We start from the raw sequence: 6,271 nt of genomic DNA on the forward strand, positions 1-6,271 counted from the left end.
GAGTTTCCCGGAGCAGGGCTTCTTAAAATCTTTCCATTCATGACCCTTTTCTCCTGAGAAATGTTTACACAACCCCCGGTATATAAGTATATAAAATAGTTATACATAACCTTTTATCGTGGCCTAATTTTTTGTGACCTCCACATTGAGTTCTGTGATGCCATATGGGGTGGTGACCCACAGTTTAAGAAGCTTTGTTCTAGAGCATTGAGAGATTAATAATTTGCCCAGGGTCACACAGTCAGGCTATGTCAGAGACTTGAACCCAGATTTTCCTGGCTCCAAGACTGCCTCTTTATCAATTCTGTTTGAAGTCCTTCCAAGGTGCAAAGAGAAGATTGTTCAAGGAGGTATGCGGATGTTTGGCTGTAGAAATTAGAAGTCACATTCTTATTATGAGAGAAACATTTCAAAATCACAGAATTTGAGAGCCTAAGGGGAACATCAGAAGTCTTCCCTTCATGACATACTTGACATTTAGCCTGGAACCAGCATCGGCCTTGCCCAGACCATATAACTACTGAAATAATGTTCCTAAACTGGGGCTCTTTTTGTTCTTGAGGGTCTCTTGTTTTCCCTTGAAATGACATGAGAGGGGCGGCTAAGTGGTGCGGTGGATAGAGCACTGGCCCTGGAGTCAGGAGCACCCGAGTTCAAATCCAGCCTACGACACTTGACACTTACTAGCTGTGTGACCCTGGGCAAGTCACTTAACCCCAATTGCCTCAAAAAAAAAATGACATGAGAATTTGTTATTGTTGGCTAATGTACACAATAAATGATAGCTAGATAGGTAGATAGATAGACAGAGTATTTATTAAATGTTTACTACGTGTCAGGCACTATATTAAGTGCTGGGGATAAAAATATAAGCCTGCAAGACAGTCCTCAGTCAGCTGTGTGGTATAATGGAGAGAGTGTCAGAACCGGGGTCAGGAAGGGTCATCTTCCTGAGTTCAAATCCTCCCTGCTTGTAAAGAGCAGGACCCTTGGGGGAGCTGGGGAAGGGAAGGGGAAGGAGGCAATTCCTGCCTCTCTCCTTGATCCTGGAGATCTTGCCTTGCCCCAAAGGACTTCTCAAACTTTACCAGAGCCTGAAGGTTAAGAAATGATCAGGAAAGGACAGGATTGGACTCTATGACCTCTGAAGTCTGTTCTAGCTCTCAGTTGGTAATAATACCAAGATTTCCATAAGAGAGCACAGTCTCCCAGGGGGATCACACTCAGTTTCAGAGTAAATATGTGGCTGAAAGGAAATTGATAGCTTCTGGTTACTAAAGGTCTTTTCCTCATTTTGTGAAATCTTCATGAAGTTCAGCTACGTGGTTCAGTGGATAGAAAGACCTGAGTTCAATTCCGGACTCATACCCTTTCTAGCTATGAAACCTTGGGCAAGTCACTTCACAACATCTGCCTCAGCTTCCTCAATTGTAGAACAGGGACAATAATAGCACCTACTTCCCGGGGTAGTTGTGAGGATTGAATGAGATGATAGTTGTAAAGGGCCTGGCACATATAAATGTTTACTCTGTCCCTTGGGAAGTCCTGCTTAGGTGCAATCCAGGGGTCAGCTCACTTGGAGCATCTTGAAGCTGCTTTCTCTCGATGTGTCTAATGTTTTCTCAGCATATCTCTCATGGAGACTGTCATGAGCCCTAATTTGTGGGGACACTGTCATGGGAAGTGCAAATCATCTGCCCTTTCAGGGGAGATGGAGCGAGTGTAGGGAGAAGCTTGATTCCCTGCTTCCTCAAGGGCAAGTCCCTCAATGACCACCCAACATACTGCCAGGGAAATGCTGGAGAGGTCCGTGAGCCCCATGGGGCCAGCTTCTTTCAACCAAACCCACTAGTTTCCTGTGTGGCACCATCTCATTCCATTTAGTGACAAATACAGCACTCTTCTCAAATTAGGGAAGGACTTGTCATGGACTACCTAGTTTATAAAGTTGATCAGTCCAGTTGAGTACCCTGAGCTCTTTGCATCCACATTAACTGGGATAGAGATTTCCATCTCTACCTTTACACATGTATATGTATGTGTGTGTATTATATATGTGTGTATATATTATCCACACAAAAACACACATGTATACACATAAATGTCTATGTATATATAGATATATTTTTTGCTGTTCAGTCATTTTAAGTCAAGTCTGACTCTTTGTGACCCCATTTGGAGTTTTTGTGGCAAAGATACATAAGTGATTTTCCATTTCTTTCTCCAACTCATTTTACAGGGGAGGAAACTGAGGCAAACAGTGACTTGCTCAGGGTCAAACAGCTAGTAAGTGTCAGACACCAGATTTGAACTCAAGAAGATGAGTCTTCCTGATTCCAGGCCTGGCACTCTATCCACCGTACCCCCTAGATTATTTTATATACACACACACACACACACACATATACATACACATACATACACGTGTGCATGTATGCATATATGTATATTATATACGCATGCATACATATATGCATACACATGTGTACATATACCAATAGGTATGTACACACACAAAACATGTAAATACCCACATATACATATGTACATATATGTGTATTTTCCCTTTTCATAGGGAAGCAGGATGTTTTTCTAGAAGCAACACTGCCTTTTGAGTCAGAAGAGCTGGGTGGGAGGCAGGCTCTGACATTTAAAGGCTGTGTGACCTTGGCGACTGCTTTGATTTGAGCCTCCGTTTTAGCTATTAACTGAGAGTATTTTACTAAGTTGGCATTCCAGTTCTTTCTCTCTCTAACAGTCTATTGTTCTAGTCAAATAATCTCTTTGCCTCCCCCACAGGGTTATCTTGTGGACCAAATGAGATCATGTATGTAAAGTACTTTGTCTACTTTACAACACAGTACAAATGCTAGTTAATATGACTATCCATGGTAAGTCAAATAGAACAGAATTGCATTTTCTCCATTTTACAGATAGAGAAATGAAGATGTAATAACCTGTTTTTTCTTCCTTCTTGGTTCCCCCTACTCTCATGAATGTCAATGGAAAAAGAGAAAAAATGATTGTAAGACCAGTTAGGGGCTTGTAGATACTTGGGATTCCAGTGGGGATAGTGGAAAACAGTAGGGCAGCTTTGATGCTCTAGAGTTTTTGAGCAGAACTCAGGTCTTTCCCAATACTTCAAGTGTCCCTACTTTCAATTTTTATAATCATTTGTCTGTTTTATTTCATATTTTGAATCCTGCTTCAGATATATACTAGCCATATGACCCTGGAAAATTCACTTAACCTCACAGCCTCATTTTCCTTACCTGAAAAATGGAGATAATAGTAGCACCTACTATAAAAGGTTGTTGTTGAGAATCAAATGAAATGATATGACATGCAGGCAAACCTAAAAGTGTGCTTGTTGTTGTTGTTGTTGTTGCTGCTTTTTTTTTTTTTTTTTTTTTTTTTTTTTTTTTTAGTGAGGCAATTGGGGTTAAATGACTTGCCCAGGGTCACACAGCTAGTAAGTGTTAAGTGTCTGAGGCCGGATTTGAACTCAGGTACTCCTGACTCCAGGGCCAGTGCTCTATCCACTGCGCCACCTAGCTGCCCTGCTGCTGCTTTTGTTGTTGTTGTTGTTTAGTTAAGTCCATCCGTTCCTATGGTTCAGATAATCAAAGAGATTGGCTCAGGTACATGTGTTTGCCACCCTCCCAACCCCCATGATGGTGATAGGAAATGATTCAGGGAATCAGAAGGCTGGGGAGAAGCCACAAATTTTGTACCATCATAAGACATAAATGGTAGAACTGCTTTGCCTACTTCCAGGTCCACCTTAGGCTCCAGTAAGTCCCTGATGAGCACTTGAACCATATTTTAATTGGCAGGTGAGAAGGATAATTGGAAGAGACCTGGATGGGAAATGCTATTCACCAAAGACACGCATTCTCTAGGAATCTCCCTGGCTTTGGGGTTATTGAAAAGAAATGTAGGTGTTTACTAAAGAAGCATTAAACTGATGTTTATCTGAGGTGTGGAATTTAACTTTGTTAAAGTGGCCAAAGCAGAAAAAAAGATCCGCACAAACCTCCTGTAGATATTTTATTTAAGCACAAATAGTTTAAGATACGTGATCCCTCAGGTCAGCTCCTCTTGTTTCCTTGTGCAGAATCGCCTGAGAAAACCCCACAGATTGAGATGGTGATTCCAGGTCAATGAAAGCCCTATCATGGCCAACCATATGAGTCTTAATACAGTGACTGTGTCTATCAGCATGGGGCACTGGAGCTAGATTCAAAGGCTAAGGATTTAAATCCTGGCTCTGCTCTTTTAGTGGTGGCAAAGAATTGGAAATTGAGAGGACGTCCATTAATTGGAGAATGGCTGAACAAGTTACATATAGTTTTGAGGAAATACTATTGTGCTACAAGAATTGACAAGCAGGATGCTCTCAGAAAAATCTGGAAACACCTACATAAGCTGATGCAAAGTGGAATGAGCAAAACAAGGAGAACACTGTACACAGTAACAACAATATTGTATGATGATCTACTATGAATGAAAGCAATACAATGACCCAAGATAATTCTTCTGTCCAACTCCAGAGTAAGAACTGATAGAGCCTGAATGTAGATCAAAGATACTTTTTCCTTACTTTCTTTATTTTGTTTTTTTTCTTTTGGTCTGTTTCCTCACACAGCATGACTTACATGGAAATGTGTTTTGCATGACTACACGTGGATAAACTATGTCAAATTGCTTGCCTTTTCAATGGGGGGGGCAAGGAGGGAGAGAATTTGGAACTCAAAAATTTTTTTAAATAATATTAAAAATTATTTTTATGTGTAATTAGGGAAAATATAAAATATTAAATTGAAAAATAAATTCTAGCTCTGTTCCTTACTAACTTGGTGACCTTGGGTAAGTCATGTAACTTTTTTAATCTTTCATTTTCCTATCTATAAAATAAGGTAATTGGACCAGATGACTGCTAGGGTTCCCTTGAGTTCTAAATCTTTCTAGGTAAATGGGCTTATGATGCTTTAACTGATTTCACATTTAGGCTGATGTTTCTTGCCTTCAATTTTCCACATTTGTTTGTTTCATTTTTGGGGCATCTTGTTTTAAAAGCATGGAATCCTCTACACCCATGCAAAAGATTACAATGACTATTTGTCACTATTTTCTTCCTGAAATTCTAGTGTGTGAGTGAGCTGACTGGGGGAACTTCAACTAATATTTAACTTTGTGGTATTGTCAAAAGTGAGATGTATTAATCTAGACAAGAAAGGTTTATTTATTTACTCCTGTCCTAATGTGCAGCAGTTTTCTTGATAGTGTAGGTGGCATGGCTTTCTTGCCACCTGGTAACCTTATGTTTCAAGCCCCAGTCCCAAATCTTCTGACCCCAAAGACATGTGATTTTCCAGATTATTAGGAATAATTTCTATAGAGTTACAAGAAAAGAAGTTTAATTTTCCAAATATAAAGACCATATATTCATAGACCTGAAAACCTGAAAATACCATATTATTATGGAAGGAATATTAGCATTATCTGGTCCAACCATCTCAGTTTACAAAAAAGGAAACTGAGGCCCAGAGAGAATTCAAATGACTTGCTCAAAATCATACAACTAGTAAATAGCAGAATGGAGATTGTAACTCTGGTCCTTTGTCTACAAAAACACTGCTTTCTCCCCTAAACTACACTGTCTCTCCCCCTAGAGTATCAAGAATTTGGATTACAGTACTGCTAGGTGTTGAAGTGGCTAGAGTGCAGGGCGTAGAGTGAAGAAGACCTGAGTCTGAGTCCTACCTCAGCTACTCACTAGCTGTGTGGTCCTGGGTCAGTGATAATCTCTCTGAGCCTCAATTTCCTTATCTATAAAATAGGGGTAACAACAGCATCTACTTTCAAGAGTTGTCAGAAGGATCTGCTGAGATAACACAGGTAAATTGTTGTTGTTGTCATTAGAGGCCAAATGTACTTCAGTCTCTACTGAGGCATGTCTCTCTACTCAATCAGCCAGTCAATAAGCATTTATTATTTTTTTTTAATTTTTTTATTTTTAGTGAAGCAATTGGGGTTAAGTGACTTGCCCAGGGTCACACAGCTAGTAAGTATTAAGTGTCTGAGGCTGGATTTGAACTCAGGTACTCCTGACTCCAGGGCCGGTGCTTTATCCACTGAGCCACCTAGCTGCCCAATAAGCATTTATTAAGCACCTACTATGTGCCAGAAACTGTGCTACACATTGGGGTATACAAACCTGGGGTCTGTGAACTTGTGTCTCTTTTTAAAAATCTTGATTACTGATTTC

The sequence above is a fragment of the Dromiciops gliroides genome, chromosome 6 (genome assembly GCF_019393635.1).
Source record: "Dromiciops gliroides isolate mDroGli1 chromosome 6, mDroGli1.pri, whole genome shotgun sequence".
In the NCBI taxonomy this organism is placed as follows: Eukaryota; Metazoa; Chordata; class Mammalia; order Microbiotheria; family Microbiotheriidae; genus Dromiciops; species Dromiciops gliroides.